The 19168-nt window shown below is 37.8% G+C and overlaps 1 protein-coding gene across 1 annotated transcript in view; it reads left to right on the forward strand.

Moving 5' to 3' along the window:
• The window catches only part of MACROD2 (mono-ADP ribosylhydrolase 2), a 905314-nt gene that overhangs the window by 274215 nt on the left and 611931 nt on the right, over positions 1-19168 (forward strand). The gene's annotated exons all lie outside the window — the stretch shown is intronic.

Below are 19168 nucleotides of genomic sequence, written 5' to 3' on the forward strand. Positions count from 1 at the left end.
TTGTTGGGTAGATGTTGAGCTTGTTTTGGAAAAAACTAACATGTTGACAGCATGTTGGTCAGCCAGTCTATAATGTTAGACTAAAAAGCAGGAAATCTCTGCAAGTTAGGACCTTACAGAATAGTATATTAAGATATGATGAGATAGAAATGCTAAGAAAGCATTACAAACAGCATATAACTAGAATTCAAGATCTCTTTTTTTATACGCAGTTTGCACAAGGAACATGGCTCATTCAAATGTGTTTAGATCTGCTGTCTTAATTTGTTCTACATTTTTTCATGTAAAATCAAATGCTTACTGCAGTAGCAGATATCTTTAGGTTCCTGTGGCCCTTAATGCCTTAGGTAAAGAAGAAAATTGTGTTCCTAGTCATTTGTTGGCACCCGCTATGATGATGACGAGAGCTACCAATTATTTCCTTGACAGTGATAGTTGCTATATATGGGAAAACTTTGCTATATTTTATACATAGTTTTATCACATGTTAATGGTTATTTATGAAAGGTTAATTTGACTAGAGGTCAGGGAAATTGTTGAGAAAGATTCAGTGTGGTAGTTATGTTAGTTGGCCGGTCTATTATGTAAGAATAAAAAGTAGGAAATCTCTGCAAGTTAGGACCTTGCTGGGTTTGTATATGGCCAAAATCTTCACCAGATTCCTATAAAACTGGTAAGACTGTTTGATAACACACTGTAGTTTACTGGGGATTTTCGGTGTTTGTCTTCCCCTTTAAAAAAAAGTCTTGGGAGGGACAGAAAAGCTGCTCATCCATAGGATGCATAATTCCTCCCATGTATTTTAATGAGAGAAATTAAATACAAGGTATCAAAGCAACCGGCACTGAACTGTGTTAGAAAGAGAAAGGGTCATGTCCGAGGCGTGGCCTCCCTTTACTTTTAATAGCAGTTTTATGGGTCTTGCTTAAGCTAGGTTTGTAGAATGGGATCCTGTTTGAACGCTATAGGAAAATTTTTTGTCTCGTTCTTTATGTGGGAATAATAAAACAATGAGAAAACCCATTATCACTTGCAGTTGGAAATAGAACCTGTATCCAGACATAGAGAAAAGTCAATATTCTGCTTAATCAATATTCTTAGAAATTGAAATTGCATCAAAGGCACATCTATTTATATTTGATCATGCATCAACACGAGAGGGGGAAAGGATACATTAACTGACAAACAGGCACAGGGAGGGAGATGTACAGTTTGCATGCAGAGGCTGAGAATTAGATAGTCTTGATTTCTTAAATTTTTTCCTTAAAACATATTCGTGTTCACTAAATGTTGTTTTCTTTTACTTTTCCCTTCAGAAGCTTTTGGTTGTAGGCTCATTAAATTATTGTACCTTTTAGACCATTCATCTGAAAGTGATCAAACAATCAAGACTGTTTTCATATTTTAAAGAGTGACAGAGCCACTGGATATCTTTTGTCACTCTCTGTCACTTTGTCATGATAGTATGACAATTTAACTGTGGAAACTATTTTACATCTTATTTTTGTGATGAGAGCAGCAACATGATGGGAGGTCCGGACTTCCCCATCCAGATGTGCTGTGATGCAGTTTTGTGCGTCAGCAATTTGTGGAAGGTTATAGGTGAATGGATAACTGCCAGCTTTCACAATGAGTTTGCTTTTCACTTATCTCTTTGTATATAGGAGACCAACTACAATAATCCATTAACAGTTTGAGTAGTGCAATGATTATTTTGTTGTCTCTGCTCTTCTCGTAATTGTAGTTGGATGAATAATGATAGTAAATGTGAAATGTATTTCCTAGCATGATGAATTGTTATTTCTTCGTTATTTAACAGAATTGTGAAATGTTACAATCGCATTTCCTACCTCTGGGATTTTCTCATCTCTAGTTCTTGATCCTGAAATGCTTTGCTTGGAAGCAGTTTGCTGAAATCAGCAAAACTGCTCTGGGAGGGAGCAGCCTGCATGTGTACCGTATGATCCAGGACTTGGGCTTAAGCTGAGGACTCCATGTTAAAGAAGATTTAGCATTCAAAGATCATGCAGCATATTGCTTTGTTTTATAGGCAACTTGGAGGAAGTTGGAATTAAATTTGGCATTTGAAGGGAAGGTATGCTCTGTTAGGAAGCTGGTAGTTGGTAAATAAAAAACACTCTGGCAATCTCCTTTATGATCTATTGTATTTTTATTGAATACTTTGCTGTATTTACTTAGGTTAAATAAGAACAGGTCTGATAAATAATTTCTTCACAAAGGAAAAATTGAAAAATAACATATGACTGCAAAATGCAAAGATTTAGGGTATAGGCTAGCTTTCTGTGATTTGGTCTTGTTGCATCTGAGTCAGATCAGTTTGTGAAATACACAAGTAACAGCAGATATTCAGGGACAGAATACGTAAAATAGTTCATTTTTTTTCCCTCATCTTTTTATCCTAAAAGTGTGAACAGACCAAGATTAACATGTCCATAGCCTAGAGATGTTACTGTATGAACTTTTCAAGATATATATTTTTGAACGACAAAAAATAGTCTGTATGAAAATAGAAAAGAAATCAAATTGAGTTTTCTAATTACCAGTTAATGTAACGTTCCGTACAGTTTTACAGAAGTCAGTGTAATCACCATCTGCCTTCTGTGCTGCAAAAGCCTACACAAAGCCCCCCGAAATGCCAACTGAGTTATTTGCTGAATACATAATTTGGTTGATGTCATCTATTGTTGTTTTTCAGCAAACACCTATGCAGGCACCCACGTTTTCATAGTGCTTTGGAGGGCTGAAAAAGGCAGTGCTTTTTGCTCTGAGATGTTTTCCTTTAATGCTCTCCCAGACCGATCATCAATTACTTAAACTTCTGTACTTCATACTGTTGTTCCTTTTAAAGAAAAGTTCATTCTAAATATTGTACAACTGGTCTTCAAACATTGAGCAGTACTCTGATACCGTCATGCTTTAAATAACAGATGAACAGTATCTGTTTAAAGCTCTACAAATGCTTGTTTTCTTTCTCATTTGATTAATAGTCTCAGTTGGCTCTACTGGCAGAAAATGGTCTGAATGTAAATTGTGTTTATGGCTGGAACCAAGGGTCCATAACAGCCTTGTGACTTGTTATCTGCTTGCAGAGGTCCACCATAAAAAAAGACCCTGTCAGAACACATTAAAAAATACAGTCCCATTCTGCAAGGTATTTAACGGGCTTAAAACCAATTGAACATGCGGTGACAACATCCAACAAAGGTAATTGGTACCCCAACATTGGCAGGAAAGGACCCCCAAACTAACTTTTTTCTATTGTTAGTATGTCTAGTAATAATTTCTTTCTTTTTCTGAAAAGTTTTGTTAATAAAACCCCTAAACCTAGCAAAATGAAATCTTACAGCCTCTAATACAGGATAGAGCCAGCCATTGGTAAATTAAATCTGAAAGGTGGACTTTCAGTGGAGGTAGCTTGCTGGAAATGCTAGGCAGTTTCTAATACATTGCTTTATGTTGTTAATAAAGCTATAATATTTAGAATAATTCTTTCTGTTTCTTTGATAGTTTTAGTACTTTAAGCAATGTCCTTTAGGAAATACCATATATAGCATAGTCTTCTGGTCCAAAGTCACTGTGTAGATCAATCTGGAGTAATAATGTGAATGTGCTCTCAAAGACAATTCCTGCTGTGAAATAAGTAGTTAGGAGGAGTGCTAGTATTAAACGCAGTAGGAAGAATCAGCCTTTAAATTTGTTTAACCAGATTAAAAAGTGGAGATTAAAAAGCAGAGATTAAAAATTGTGCTTCTATTATATAGACATAATTTTCTGTATTTAAAAGATGGCTATTTGGAGGGTATTATTTTAAAGTAAGGCTGTAAGGGTAGTGATTTTAATTCTCTCCATATTTTCGTGGAGATTGCTTACAGACCTCTAATTAAAAGGTTGATTATGTGGAAACGGAACTCCAAAACTCTACTCCGGTCCTCCAAAACTGATCGATTGGAAAAATGGGGTATAATATTAAAGCGTATTGTCCAAATTTCCAGGATTCCACAAATAACTTTGTTTGTTTACTTACTTTTAAAATGTTGGTTGATATAATAATAATGTAAATTTTGTTTCAAACAATTCTAAATTCCCGATATGCGAATGTCAGAGGGATAGTTTCTTCTGCGTGGTTCTGATGTGCAGAAGAACATTATCTTTGCATGATTGTTCAGTTTGCTACCTCCCTACTTGTTCTGGGAAGAGGTCAGTCTGGGAATTGGAAAATAAGTGTGGGAATTGAAAAGGAAGACATTAAAAGTAAGCAATCTGTGGACAAGAGAGGACTGCTTAGAGCAGAATAACTTGGCTACTAGCTCCCACTTGGTCAAGGTCCTTGATCTTCTCCCAAAATTGCTTTTAAATATTTAAGTGAAAACAGGTGTGCCACCAGATGCATAACTAGACTCAAGTTTGATGAAATTTCAGTTGAAAAAGGCTGCTGATAAGCATAGGGTGACACAATCATTACTATAATTGAAGCCTCATAAATGTTATGATAGTTTTCCAGGCGGGATGTCTTTATACTTTTTGTCTTAGCTGAGTAGCATCACATTATTGTCAGCATTGTGCCCAAACTGTGTGACACCTACTGGAAAAAAAGATATAGCTGGAAAAAGCTCTAGATAGGTTTTTCCTGAAACAGCGTTGAGCTGCAGCAGCTGTTTGCGATCCCCTTTTTGTATTTCTTAAATCTTTATCATTGCTTTAATATTTAAAACTAAATTTAAAATGAAGCAAAGCAAGTTAATATTAATCAAAGGTCCAAGACCCCTTGTTCTTGAGCGATATATTTGTTTCTTTGGGAAAGGATTTTTTTATGGTTAACAAAACCACTTACTATGTATTTGTGTTTTTTTTCTTCTGACTTGTGTCTAGGTTTCAAAGGGGGTTTTTTATAAGCTCAATTTATGTATTTTATGATTTTGTGGTTTAACCCCAGCCGGCAACTAAGCACCACACAGCCGCTTGCTCACTAACCCCGGTGGGATGGGGGAGAGAATTGGAAGAGTGAAAGTGAGAAAACTTGTGGGTTGAGGTAAAGACAGTTTAATAGGTAAAGCCTTGGGTCAGTTGGGGCCAGCTGTCCCGGCTGTGTCCCCTCCCAGCTTCTTGTGCACCCCCAGCCTGCTCGCTGGTGGGGTGAGGAGCAAGAAAGGCCTTGGCTCTGTGTAAGCACTGCTCAGCAATAACTAAAACATCCCGGTGTTATCAACACTGTTCCCAGCACAAATCCGAAACATAGCCCTGTACTAGCTACTGTGGAGAAAATTAACTCTACCCCAGCCAAAACCAGCACATATGACCATTTTGAAAATAAGTGCAGTGATGTCTTCCTTGTGTTTTAATTTGGCCTAATTGGCTCCAGTCATCTTAATGACCTGCTATATTCACCATTAACAATAGCATATACTGCATATGTTGTAAATGTGTTGGAAGGGAAATATTAATGATTACTTCTTTGGTCCTAAACCTCTTAGATTTTAGAGAGCATTTTATGGTGTACTGTAAAGCTTTATGGCTTGTCTCTCCCTTCTGTACACTCCCCCCTGCCCTGCCCACCTCCCCTCCCCATACACGCGTAACGGGGATGATGGCGAATGCATTTATCAACTTCAGCTAAACTACTTCAAACGTCTCCTTCTCTTCCAAGTCTCCTCAGGATCTGTCATCAGTTTGGGTAGAAAATGGACAAGTGCTGTAGCTACCAGCTGACGTGTGTGGTTGTGAATCAGCAAGAATCTTCCATCACGAGAGTATATGGTCTTTGTCCTTGGATTTGAGCCTAGCTCGTATACATTTTTTAATGGATAGATTCTTTAAAATTTAATTTGTGAATGGACTGGAGAGTGCGTTTGTCAGTGCTCTGTGTGGCGTCGTGCTGTGGTTAACTTACGGCGTGCACTGCTGGAAACCTTTGTTTCACATCAGATTGTTCAGTTAACAAATGTATGCGTTGTGGCTAAAGGAAATGTTTTACTATTGATCCTCACTGCTAAATCTAAATCCTCCTCTTCTGGGCATCACTTGTTGCAATCTGGTCATTGAACACTGAACTCCAGGACAGGAGTGGGCAGAGACAAAATTAAGGGGAGGACTGATCCGTTTGCTCAGTAATTGGGTCCGCCATTGGCTTATAAGGTGTGTGTTAATCCAATGTCATGGCAGGCAGTAGAAACTTGATGCCATGAATGTCCCTCCCTGGCCTTATTACTGTAATTCTGGACATCTACAATTTCTGCAGATGTCTAATTCTCAGTGTTACTGAAAGCAGTTACAGAACTGAGTTTGCCGTGTAGTGTGGCGGTGCCGGGAGCCCACGCCGTTTGGTACCACAGTTCCCTGGTGTCAGCATCCAATGTGCCGGGCTTCACCCTCTGGATACCCCCTTGATGAAATGGAGAGTAAGTTACAAGGTGTAAACACTTTCCTAACACTTAACTTATGTGTAAGGTGCTATTTAAAATGTCTCCTAATTTGGTGCAAAATAATTTGGACTGGAATATGCCTTTCCACACTGGTGGCGTATAGTCATTCCTCAAGCATGTTGGCACTGGAGCAGGGCGTTGTGCCCCTTAAGGCTAATATATTTTATTTCCTCCATACTTGGATATAGTTGGTCCTTTTTACTCAAATAATAATAATAATAAAACAGTCTAATGCGTAGCAGAAAACCAAACAAAGTTCTGATCGCTACAGTCAGCTGACAAGGAGAAGGGGTTATCATGGAGATATTTATGCTCCTTTAACTGCAGCGGTTGCTGCTGCTCCCACTCTTAATACGTTCCCTCAGTAGCCAAAGCCTACGCTCAGTACTTGAAAAATTAATCTCTGATGCATGAGATTTTGTCTGCCTGAATTTTGCTTGTCTCATTTTAAATGGTAATAGAAATTGCTTACTGTAGTAAAACACAACATTAACCTCATAGTGTGTTGGCACTTTGTGATTTATGCTGGTTTAGTCTCTGAAAAATATGCAGCCTGTCTCCCAAACCTGGATTTAGCTTATAAAATATGTTGGCACAGGCTCGGGGCTTGAATTGGAACACTAACTGCTGATCCTCCATCTCTCTAGGGTAGGAAAAAGGTTTAAAATTGTAGCCTCTTGGAGGTCATTAACTTCATATCATTTCTTCAGATTAATAATAATTATATTATTGTAGCTGGAATATTTTAAAACAGTACAGCCTAATTTTCTTTCTTGCAAGCAAAGTATAGGATTCCTTTTTGTGCTGAATCTGCATATTCCTCAGCCAAACACATGACAAATTATTTGCAAATGGAAATAGTCACATCATAGGTAATAAATAAGGACGTAGCTATTTTCATTCTATTATTTTGAAATAAAGCAGAAGGAATAAAATGGGCGTGAAAGGTGCTGTGATTTTTTTGAGTTACCCTTCACTCACCCACAAACCTCGCTGTTTACTTGAGGTTTAAAGCTGCTAATTTTATTTTTATTTTTTCTGAATAGATTTTGAAAGAATCTTACAGATGAAAAGAGGGACTGTTTCAAGAGGAGCTCTTTACCTGTAATCTAATTCCTTTAGATCAGTCTAAAGTGGATAGGATGGGAAGGTTATGTAAAATGGTTTTAAAAAGATCTCTGTTTCCCCGAGCAGAGGAATCTTGAGGCTGTTTCACATAAACTAAGTGCATAGACCAAAACATGTTTTTTTGGTGAAAACTGAGGTCAAACATTCCAAACATTTCTCTTCAGGAAGGAGACATCAGGTGTGAGACTGCAGGGCATAAATAGTGTTTTAATTGCTGTAGGAAAGAATCTAAATACTGATTAAGCAGAGAGTTAAAAAAAAAAAGGTATTACTTTACATGCTGAACATGCTGTTTCACTACTGGTGAAAAGATACCATCAGCCAGGACGTTTTGCCTTTGAGTTTGGGGATCAAAATCCAATGGATTTTTTGTTGTTGTTGTTGTTGTTGTTGTTGTGCAGCACTAGAACTTTACGAGAAATTTGTTCCCTGGTTTTTTAGGTTTCTCTGATAGCATCCCCCTTTTCTTAATTGTCTTTACATTCAGATTTTTTTTTTTTTTTTTAGTTTTGTTTGCAACGTTTTGTACGAGTTGAAGAGGATACATTAAGGGGTTTGTTTTTTTTTTTTTTTCATTTCTTCTTAGGCTTCTCAGATTCTTTCCTTCCTTTTTTGGTTGTTTATGATGTTTATGAAGATTCTTGAGTTATCATCAGTGATCTTGTACCTTTTTAGAAAAAAAAAAAGGAAAGCCAAGTGGTGGAGAGGATACATTTGCATTACTATATATCTGTAGCTATACATCTATTTATCTGTATGTGTGTTTATATTTTCTCTGTGCATGTTAGTCAGTGTTGCAGATTATTTACACCATTGCGTGACTTGCAAATGTTCTACCACTTATTCTCCTCTGGATAGAAGGCAGTATCTTTTAGGTTCATTAGCTGATAAGAAAAAACAGGTTCTGAATGTCATTGATTTTTGGCCATTTTCAGAATACTTGGAGAAGAAAGGATGTTAGTTTTTAGTGGTTGCAGCACAGGGCGCTCAGCTTGCTGGATTAGGACTGAAGTTTCACTGTTGGGAATACAGAGGAACTTTGAAATGCATCATGTACAGGGCACAGCAGTCACTCTGGTCTGGGCTTTACACCTTTCTGGATGTCTTTGAATATTAACAAAAACCCAAACCGTAACAAAAAAGACCCAGCGGTACTCCAAGTGACTGATAATAGTTCTAGGACCAGGTTTAGGAGGACAGTATATTAATGCAAGATACACTACTTTCAGTGTAAACTTTTTTATAGCTGTTTCTGCCCACGTGCTGGTTTGTAGGTAAGTATAATTTGTGTAATATAATTTACGCAGTAAGAAGCCAGAAGAAAGTGTTAATTAAACAACTGTCACCAACTTTGAATTACATCTTCTTACGTACTCTTTCTTAGCTATTTGTCATGCTACAAATCCCTCTTCTGGCTCCTCGGGAAAGTGAGTTATACTGAATTCCCTTTAACCTCAGACACAGTGGTCTGAATTCTTGTATTTTCTAGTGATGTATCAGAGAGATGGACAGAGAAACATCCGACCATTTTAATGTTTCAGTATGGCAAAAAAGAATGTGTTTGATACGTCACTGCACACTTCTAAGTATGCTTCCTATTTAGTTTTCAATAGAAATAGTTGGTAGCTTTCCAAGGCTTTTCCAGGCTTATAAATAAATAAATAAATACATAAATGAGAAATGCTTTGCAACACTAAAAATAACCCCTTTGATATCTAATTATATGTATGTCTGTCTGGATCACTATTTTTTTGCGACTTCCTTGCTGCACTTTCAGTATAATTTTATACGGTGTTTGCATTACAATTAAAACATGTGGGTCAGTTCTGAGAAAGTAAGAATACAGTAAGAATATTGTTTAATATCTTGTAGCCTGCACACGCTATAAAGAGCAGGTCATCAAGACAGTAAACTGTTTAAAGTACCCATGAACGCAAAGGAGGAAACAGTTTCTCGTTTAAGCTTTTTCTCTTAACGGCTGCATTATTCATTTTTAATTTTCTAGTAGAACTGGGGAAACTCCACACATGTTGTATGTGAGGCAGAGAAGGGAAAAAATACCTTGAGACTTTGAGAGGTGTCATGGATAGCAAAATAATGTCATATAATACGCTCTGAAAGCCCACAGTTTTGAAAATCACAATTCATTCAAGTAAAAGATTGCATTTGTGTCAGGTGTAATCCTGTCAGAAGTGTAATCTTGTTTAAAGCAACTTTTTCTTTGCAAAATGGAGCAGAAATGTTACCAGGGAAGACTGTTCATTGAAAATTAATTTGTTGTAATACAGCCCTATTCATGAGAAGCTGAAAGTGAAGTTAGCGCAAAATTACCTGGGGAGCCATGAGCATTGCTGGATTTCTTTCCGTTTAGAGAGTTGAACATAAACAAAGATGCAAAACAAGTAGTTTTAAATCACAATCTTACACTTGGCGATGAAAGACAACTTCAGAAAATGAGTTTTGGCTTTGAACGATTGGCCACAACTTAAGAATAAAACTGCCTCCCCATCACTGCCAGGATCCCTCCTTATTGCATGGTTTTTGAAGGGCATAAAACTCCCCTCTTATTGTGATTTATTGTTAAAGAGTATTTAGTATCTGTCTTGCTTAGGGACTGTATAAATGGAGACTGCATTTGACATAAAAATTAGTTTTAGCCAAGACTGATACTTCCCTCCAGATTACAAAAGAAAAACAAAACAAGACAAAAACCCCCAAACCCCCCAAACAACAACAAGGAAACCTTGTTTGGGTTAAAATCTTTACAGTGGTTATGGTTAAAATGCTTCCAGTATTGTCCTTGCCTTCCTCACTAACTCATGCTCCTGAGTTAAATTAGCTCTTGCATGGCACAGCCACCACTTTGGCCTTTCTTGGATTTGCTGCTTTTGGCAAGGGAAGGGACGTATCCGACACCCCAGACTGGGATGTGAAAGAAAATCTGAATTATGTTTGATCAACTGGAATGCCACTGTGTTAGCACAACAATAATTAGGGTAGTAGTGAAGAAAACTTATATACAGGTTTCCCCCCATGGGGAATTCAAAGGCATCAGAAGATCCACGTCGAAGTGTCAGGGGTCTGTGAATCTTACAGATACTTGGATGTCCTATTGCAGCTACAGATCCACGAGTCCTCTTTCTTTATGGAACTTTAATTATGCAATTGGGGTATCTGGGGTTTTCTCCTTTTTAAAAAATTTAAATATGCAACTGTGTAAGTTCCCCAGACACTTTTTGTCAAATTAATGTAATTTGTAACACTTCAAGGTGTCTAAAAACACAGTAAGATTTCATCTTATTTTTTCCCTGTCTTTTTGTTGTTGATTTTAGACAATGCTTTAATTAACTTTTCTACCAGATGGTTTTATCAAAAAGACCAGTTAGTTCATGGGTCAGAGAATCTCCAGTGATCATACATAGAGGGTGAGGCTGAAAATGAGAGAGGAATTTTTTTGGGGGGGTGGTTTTTTTAGTAACAACATTTAGGGGCCCAATGACTATGAATAAGAAATCAGGGCAGCACAAATGAGTAAATCCCCTGTATGGCAGACACAGCATGTTCTGAAAGGAAATCCTCTAAGGTGGGACACGTCCTCACCTCGTATACCAAAGAGCTTGGGGGACTTTGGCCTTTTCCACACGTCGTGATGCTGTTTGGTGTGTCGTGTGTTCCTGTGGCGTGTGAAGAAATTGTAGCTGCAGAGCTCCTTCTGCTGCTGTTGCTCTCCTTCTCCCAGACAGCTCAGAGCTGCGCTCATGCCTGCAGTGACACAGACTTTATGTGCCTGTTTAAAAATAAAAAATAACTCCCCCTCCCCGTGTGTAACCCGCATTAGACGGGTGGGTCAGCATGACTGCAATGGGAAAGAGAAAGTTTCCAAATCTGACTTAGGTTGTCTGTCTTTTAATAGGAGAGGAACATAATTTTTTCAGGTTTTGGAATATTCTGTGCTTAAGAAATATTCTTTGAATTAGTTCCCACTGTGGACGTGACTTTTCTATCGGAGTAACTTACCCACTAAGAAAAAACTGAGGGTGCATTTCAAGTAATCCATTGAATTGGCGTCAGTTGGTAATAATTCTCTGTCATTGCTATTCAGTGTCGGATTGGAAGCAGAAGTTGTATAAGCAAATGGCTCTGTAATCCGTTATCTAATCTAGTTCCTCATAAGAATCCTATTTTATTAAATAAATGGCCATTCATATTAGACGCAGGTGTGGTAAGTCTCTGCCTTGTGTTTTTCCAGCAGCCTGCCAGTGTGAGCAGCCTGAGTTTTCAATGTGTCACTGTAAAGTGAATGAATTGTTTCCTAATCTGCCCAGTCTTTTAGGTGAATTCGGTGGCTTTGAAACTGGGAAGGCTTTAGGCAGGGCCAGTTGCACTGAGCCCTACTCTGAAATGAAAGCCTCCAAGGTGGTCACCTCTTGGTAGTGCCATTTTTGGCCATGTGCGGTCCATGTTTGTTCTCCTCCCACACTTTCTTCAGTTTTCCACGTTATCCAGCCAGCCAAACATATCTCCCAGCCTATGGCAGAGGAATTCAATGTGTGTGTTTGATTCTGAGCCTTGCATTTAACTATTAGCTCCAGGCTATCCTTAATACAAACCAGTGCTAATGCTCATTTGGATTATTGGGTATTTTATTGGAGAAATTGTAACGGAGATGTGCTGTTGATGTTTGGAAAACACATGTATTTACCTACCAGTGTTTTAAAAAATAAAAGCACCCCTGTTGGCTTACAGTAGCTGGATGTTCAACAGCAGGAGCTGTGATTTGGCTCCAAGCCCAGCATCCATTATATCTTACACCTTTAGCCTCCAAATTGATAAAATGGCAGGCGTACAATTAACAGATTTAACTTCAGTGTCTCTTATGTAAATGCTGTGCCTGGCAGGTATATTATCCCTCCCCTACCCCTGTGTTTTCCTACTTCTTCAAACTTCTCCCCCTCTTTCCATGACTTTCTTGGGCGGTCACTTTTAGTGGCGATCTCTCCGTATTGTTTATTGTGTCTTTTCATAGACTGGCAGAGCATCCTTGACCAGTTTAGTGTTTTCCCAGCTGTCTCTCACCCTTTCTCAGCTGTCTTTTCTTCTCCGTTCATTGTCCAGCTTGCTTCTGTTTGATGTGAACTCTTTTTCGATTTTTTGATTTTAGTGTTTACCTCTATTGCTTCCTTCCACCTAATGAAAGGAGCACTTCCTCTTAGTACAAAGTTGGGTCTAAATCTTGGGTTTCATTAAAGTCAGACTAGTTTGAATTAAGGTTTAGGGTTCATTTCTACTAAATGTAAGGGAAGCATCTGAGCTTGGGCTGCAGGGAGATGGAAATGCTATCATCCCGGAAGCATACCAGTCCTCTTCCATCAGGTGTCTGTGTAGCTAGGCTCAAGAATTTCCAGTTGATCTGGAAATACTATTTTCTGATCTAAACCAATATGTTAATTCGTGCTGTAGTTAATTCGCAATACAAGCTCAATAACTAAATGTATTTTATTTTTCGTCTTGGTTATGCACCTTGTTTTAATATATGCAGTATAAAGATGACTGACATTTCTTTTTACTGCATGAGGTGAGATATGTGCAATACTGTCTTCTATACATACAGGGAATACCCCTTCATTTTTAACAATCACAACTGTTGAAACATTGCTTGTATATCATTGATCAAACCATACACATTTTAAAATTCATTCCTTGTGCTTCCTTCCTATCAGAGGTTGAGAAATGGTTGATTGCAATTTCTCAAAGTTGCGAGAACTAGTCTAAGCTTGCCTTTTGATCAAATAAAGGCTTAAGACATAATGCTTTATAACAGGCCAGACTCTATGATTAAACACACAGAGTCTTAACTTGTGAATACTTGACCAAATAAATGCCATAATCAACAGGAATAGATGGCATGTGATGATTTGCTGGGTGTGAAAATCATCCTTTATTAAGGCATTTGTTACTTACTTTTATGACGTTTCACCTGCGATCAGTCTTGTAATACGCATAGTATCTATAAAATTATCAGGTTGTTTTTTTTTTTTTCTTTTTTTTTAAAGAAACTGTGGCTTTTCAGATGGTTGCATTTTGGGTCTTTGTGGAGAATTATGTGTTCAACTGGTGGACTGAACAAATATTCCTTTACCTTGCTACTGTAACATCACTCATGACTAGTTATCCTATCAAAAGTGTCTTGAGACTTTGGTCCCTTTTTAAGTGATCGTTGTTTTTGAAAGCTAGAGAGACTTCTTTGTTTCTTAGCTTTTAGTCTGCAACAGCATGCGTTTCTTCAGTCTTTAAAATGCGAGGTTTCTGTGTAAGCAAGGATTGTGAGATCCTTTCTTTTGTACATTTATGTTTGAAGGTATTCATTTGAGGGTAATTCCAAGTAAAAAGAAAGTCTCTTGTGGCAGAGTGGATGTCTGCAGGTGTTCTAATCTCCTGCTATATCACTGTCTGGGAGATTTCACCTTCATGTTTAGGGAGTTCATTCGGGCTAATCAGGATTGGCAACTCTGTGCAAATGAGGTTGTAAATGAAGCTTGAAAGAGGAATTTATTTTAAAGAAAATATTTGGATTAAAGAGACTGTGATATATTTATCATTCTATTACCTTCTTCCAGCTGAACACTCTTAACATTTTCGTATTTTGTTAAATTATATTAAAAATTAAAAAAAATGTAAAAGGAGTTGAGGTGGATCATTAACACATCCCGCTGTTTTTTTTCCTGAATATCAGTCATACTTAATGCATTCAGAACATAATTGTAATGTATGGAGAATTCAATCTTAACTAACAAGCTGAGAAAGACAAGTAAATCGGTTTTCCTTCTTCATTTTGAAGTGTTTTCTTGAGAACAATTTTCCAAAGGGAAGAAGGTTAAATTATGGGTCCTATTTAGGTAGCTCTTTTTATTTAAGAGCAGCAAGAGATGTTATTAAACGCTGTTTCCCCCTGAAGTCCTTGCTAAACTCAGTGAAGTCAGCTTGAAAACTGACAGCACTTTGCCCTTCATGAGTAGCTAGCTTATCTTTATGTTCCTGAAGACTTGTAGAATTTACTAAATCCTTGACGGAATAAATGGGATATACTTTATATGTACAGATTTTTATCTCTTTCCTTTTCTTTTATTGACATTACATCAGCATGCAAGGTCAGTGAACTAGGCATGGGCTTTATCTATTACTGCACCATGCTGGCAGTGCTGTTCTGTTCTCACAAGGGCTCCCAGTTCTCTTTCTTCAAGTTTCTACTTGACTAATGAAACATTTGCATTGCTCTTTTGCCCAGTTCCTAACAATTCCCTGAGGAGCTGTTTTCACTTTCTGTAGAGAATTTACATTTTATCTTTGTAAGAGAGGAGTTTTGGCATCTATTCTTTTTTCTACCCTAATGGGATTGATTTCGGAGTTACCTACACAACCATTCCTACATTCCTGCATAAGTATGAACCTTCAAAATACATGGAACAATGACCTTTACATATCAGAAGATTAACTAAACTGGAGAACAATAAAACTTAGTGAAGCAGGAAACTTCAAATGATGTGGAATGATTTTTGAAGCTTATGTCAGTTTTGTTAGAGCTTTAATTTTACATTCCCATACTTTTCAGATTACTTGACAATAGTGAGCAAATAGTAGGGTGTACTTTTTCTACTTAGTGAAAGGAATAGAACAATGTAAAAAAATAAAAATAGTGTCTTGCTTGAGAGGACTGGTTCTTGTTGTTTGAGACTTCTAAGGCCAAGAAATTTCAGTTTGCCCTCTGTTAAAGATGTCATTTCAGCAATCTGAATAAAGTGATGGTGGAAAATTTTTGCTTAGAAAGCCTTTTTGGGAGCTTAATGTAGTTTGCAGGTTTTCTTGTGACATTTAAAAGCAATTGGTTAGGTTGTGGCAGTGACAATCCTTAGTTATGCGAGCAGAGACTGGTTTTCTTTCTCTGGCTTGTGCCCTTCCTGATAAGATGGTTTCTGTAGAGTTAAATATGCTGTCTGCATAAATCTATTTTGATATTGTGGATAGCGCTACGATTCTGTATGTTCATGTAGCATATGGTCGTGTTCTTCAAATAAGGAGAAGGCATTTTTCAAGCACATAAATGAGCACAAATCTTTCTGGAGGATAGCAATTTCTGCCCTTCAAATAATTTTGCAATTTTTTTTTTTTCTCATTTTTTCTGGGCTTACCTAGACATGTGTGTAATTCCAAAATAATGGAAAGAATAACATTGTGGAATGAAATCCCCTCTTTTTGGACAAAACAAACACAAAGCTGGAATGCTGGAATTAAGACTGGAATAGCTGGGAAGAAAGATGGTTTGTTAAAAGATGTATAATTTTGAAGATATTAATTCTTTACAGCTTGAGCTGTCACATTTAAGACTGCTTCCTACAATAGAATATTGGAAGTTACCAATTCAGATTGTCAACACAGAGTAAACAGTCAAAATAAATTGAAATTGCCCTATGTGAATCATTGTCCTGAGGAATTTGAAAGCAAGTAGTGTTATTGAGATATGTTATTTTCTCAGCAGGGAAAGCAAACTTGCCTTCCTAACACTTACCTGCCATTTCCTAAATACTTTATTCAAAACCATGCATATATTTTCATTTGTTTGTGATAGGCATAGAAGTGGGAAGTCCCCATTCATCCCTGCTGCTCTCAACACAATATCTAACAAGGTTGACAGGTCTTGTAATTTGTTTGCTGCTTCTATTATTTCGTTTCTTTTTCTTCAATTCACAAAAGAGCCGTATTCCAACTCCTGTCACTTTGTGTGTGTTAAATTCACTTCAAGTGAACCTACATTTAAATCTCAAATCTTCTGCTCTGAATTAGAAGGTGGCTGCACTTATGTGAATAGATTTTAAGGATGAAAATAATAAGCTTCAGTAGCTTAAAATTTTATTGCCTAAATCTGTTACAACATACTAATTCTAAGCACTCCAGTGCTGATTTAAGATCTTACTAGACGCCTTTTCAGAGAGATTGCAGAGTGAGTGCGTGGGTACTAGGCACATGGGAAAATCTGGCCTCTAAATAATTCTTTAGATCAAAAAAAAAAAAAAAAAAAAAAAAAAGCACTGTGGAGCCTGAAGAGTCTTGCTTAAAAGGTGCCTGGGGTTGAAAATTCAGTCCAGCAATCCATGATTGCTACAAGCATCCAAATGCCTTAAAAAAGGTTGCAGCTACTTAATGTGGTGCATTGTTTGATGGAAGATATTGCTGTTGAACCTCCAAGTATACATTTTCTTTGCCTGGGAGCGTCACCCTAGCCGTACAAACCTTAGTTAAGGGCTTAAAGCATTATGTTGGGGGGGAAGAGGGGGCAGAGGGGAAGAGGAATTGAGAACTTTGACCAAATATAGAATTCAGGCCAAAAAGTTGCCTCTTAGCTCCGTGCCATTTTCAGTGTTAAAATTCAGTGAGATGTAAAAGGAAGAGGAATAATTGGGTGATGAGTTCCTGCATGAAAATTTCAAGGAGGAGTTTCTGTTTTGTGGCTCCATGTCAAGAGTATTCTTACTAAGTAATTGTTCATAAAATGAGTGGAGAAGTGGTTGAAAATGTGGGTATATTGAAGCTTACTACAGTAAACTGTCATTAAATGATCAAGATCATTTGCCCTGTGTAACACTTCTCTGCCTGTGGTGGTTTTCTGAACACCAAATCCTGTAAGGCTCTGGGTACCTCTAGAGTGCTGCTAAAAATCTCAACTTGCTTTACAGGTTCTTGGCACCTTTCAGGAGTGGATGAAGGAAGAATGCACCAAACTTGTTGGAACAGAGCGGTCTATGAGTGCATGGAAAAAATTCTTCCACCCATACCATGACTGGAGATAGGGTGTGTCCCATGAAGTTTGGGATGGGAAAGATTGTTTCCCGGAGGCAATCATCGTCCTCCCGTTGCTGCCTCTCCCCAGAGTGAGCTCAGAGGCGCGCGTAGGAGGAGACCCATTCATTATGTCTCAGGTCTGTTGTCAGAGCCCACTTCTGTGAGTGGCTGTAGGGATCGGTCATGGAGTTGTGCCCCTTCAATGTATTCACACTCTGCCCTGCGGTACACATCCTTTGCGTTTGACATCATGGTGTACTGCTCGGCCTTTCAAGGAGAGGAGTGAGGTAGTCTTCCAGTCTTCGTTATGCCCCATTTCAATGGGAATAATGAAATAATCCAGTATTTTAAATATTGGAGAGGATTTAGGCCCATTTATGCATTCATTTTGGATTTCCTTACTTGGGATTCTTCAAGGTTCAAGGTTAAAAAAAAAAATAAATTGGAAGGTACATATTTCCCCAGCAGGTCATTAGTAATGAAATAGCAAACTTTATCTTTTAATTTATTTTGTTAGTAGATCAGACTTCCAGACATTTGTCTTAATGCTTGTTTCCATGTTTAATAGCTGAACTAAAGGTTAAAAAAAAAGGGTTGCTTCATCATTCTTTCAGCATTTGGGGAAAGTTAGTCCAGCTTTAAGGTTTGTGTACCAACGTGCTCCAACTCTGAGCTGCACGATGGGCTTCTAACCAAGGGCTTTGTGAAGCATGGAGGATCATGGTGTATTGGAGATAACAAAGCTTGCCACATTATAACATTTCCCTTTCTTTTCTTTCTCTGCTTTCACAGAGCAGAGGAATTTTTTCCCTAGTGTTTATTGAGGGAATCAGTGATTAACTTCTGGAAAATAAAATGATTTTCTCGAAAGACGTAAGTGCTTAAGCCTAATAGTGAAGCAGCAGGTGAAAAATAATAGTGAAGCTTGTTTTAATGCGGGAAGTGGAGAATGCATAATTGAAACAGTATGATGATGAAACGGCATTATGTGAAGCTGTCAGAAGTCATTATAATACACTAATTAACACACTTTGCACTCTTAGCTTATGCTGTTGTGTGCTAATATTTCTTCCTCTTTTGCCTTTTGTATTCCTTCACCTTTCCTGCAGGTATTTGAAGGCAGGCAGTGGTGTTTCCCGTATTTTGCTATTTTAAATGCTTTTGTTAGAGAAACCTGTCACCTGCATAGTATGGATTTTCCTCTTGATAGCAATTTAATGTGTATGCTTGGGCTTCAGTTTTGTTTTTCTAATGTTTAGAAGAAAACATAGATTATATTTCAACCTAGGCAGATAATGTCAGATTGTGAAGGGAAAACTTCAGCCTGCGTGTGTGACTGATACCTTCCTTTGCTTGCGGCTTATCTACCTTATGTTGTGAGTCTTTCTGGAGAAAGTCTCCTTTTGAACATAACAAATGTAAACAACCCGGTAGATCTTTGTATCTCACAGGACTTCTGGAAACGGTTCAGTGTGAAATCACTCTGCTTAAAATGCCATCATAGGGTTTATGCACCACCTGAGGAAATAACAGCTTAAATGATACGTAGGGCAGGAACTGGTTCCATGTATGAGTTTCACCCATTGTACTGAATTTAGCTAGTAACACTTTAGACCGTTTACCGTTCTCTTTACATGTTTACTGATTGAATTTTGCCAGTGCCGCTCTTCTATTCTGCCTAACGGGTCTACATATGGTGCAGTTTAAGGCCTGCTACAACTTTTCAGTTCCTTTCCAGGCTCCAAAATACAGAAAGCAGGGCATAA

This window comes from Pelecanus crispus, chromosome 3 (genome assembly GCF_030463565.1).
Source record: "Pelecanus crispus isolate bPelCri1 chromosome 3, bPelCri1.pri, whole genome shotgun sequence".
In the NCBI taxonomy this organism is placed as follows: domain Eukaryota; kingdom Metazoa; phylum Chordata; class Aves; order Pelecaniformes; family Pelecanidae; genus Pelecanus; species Pelecanus crispus.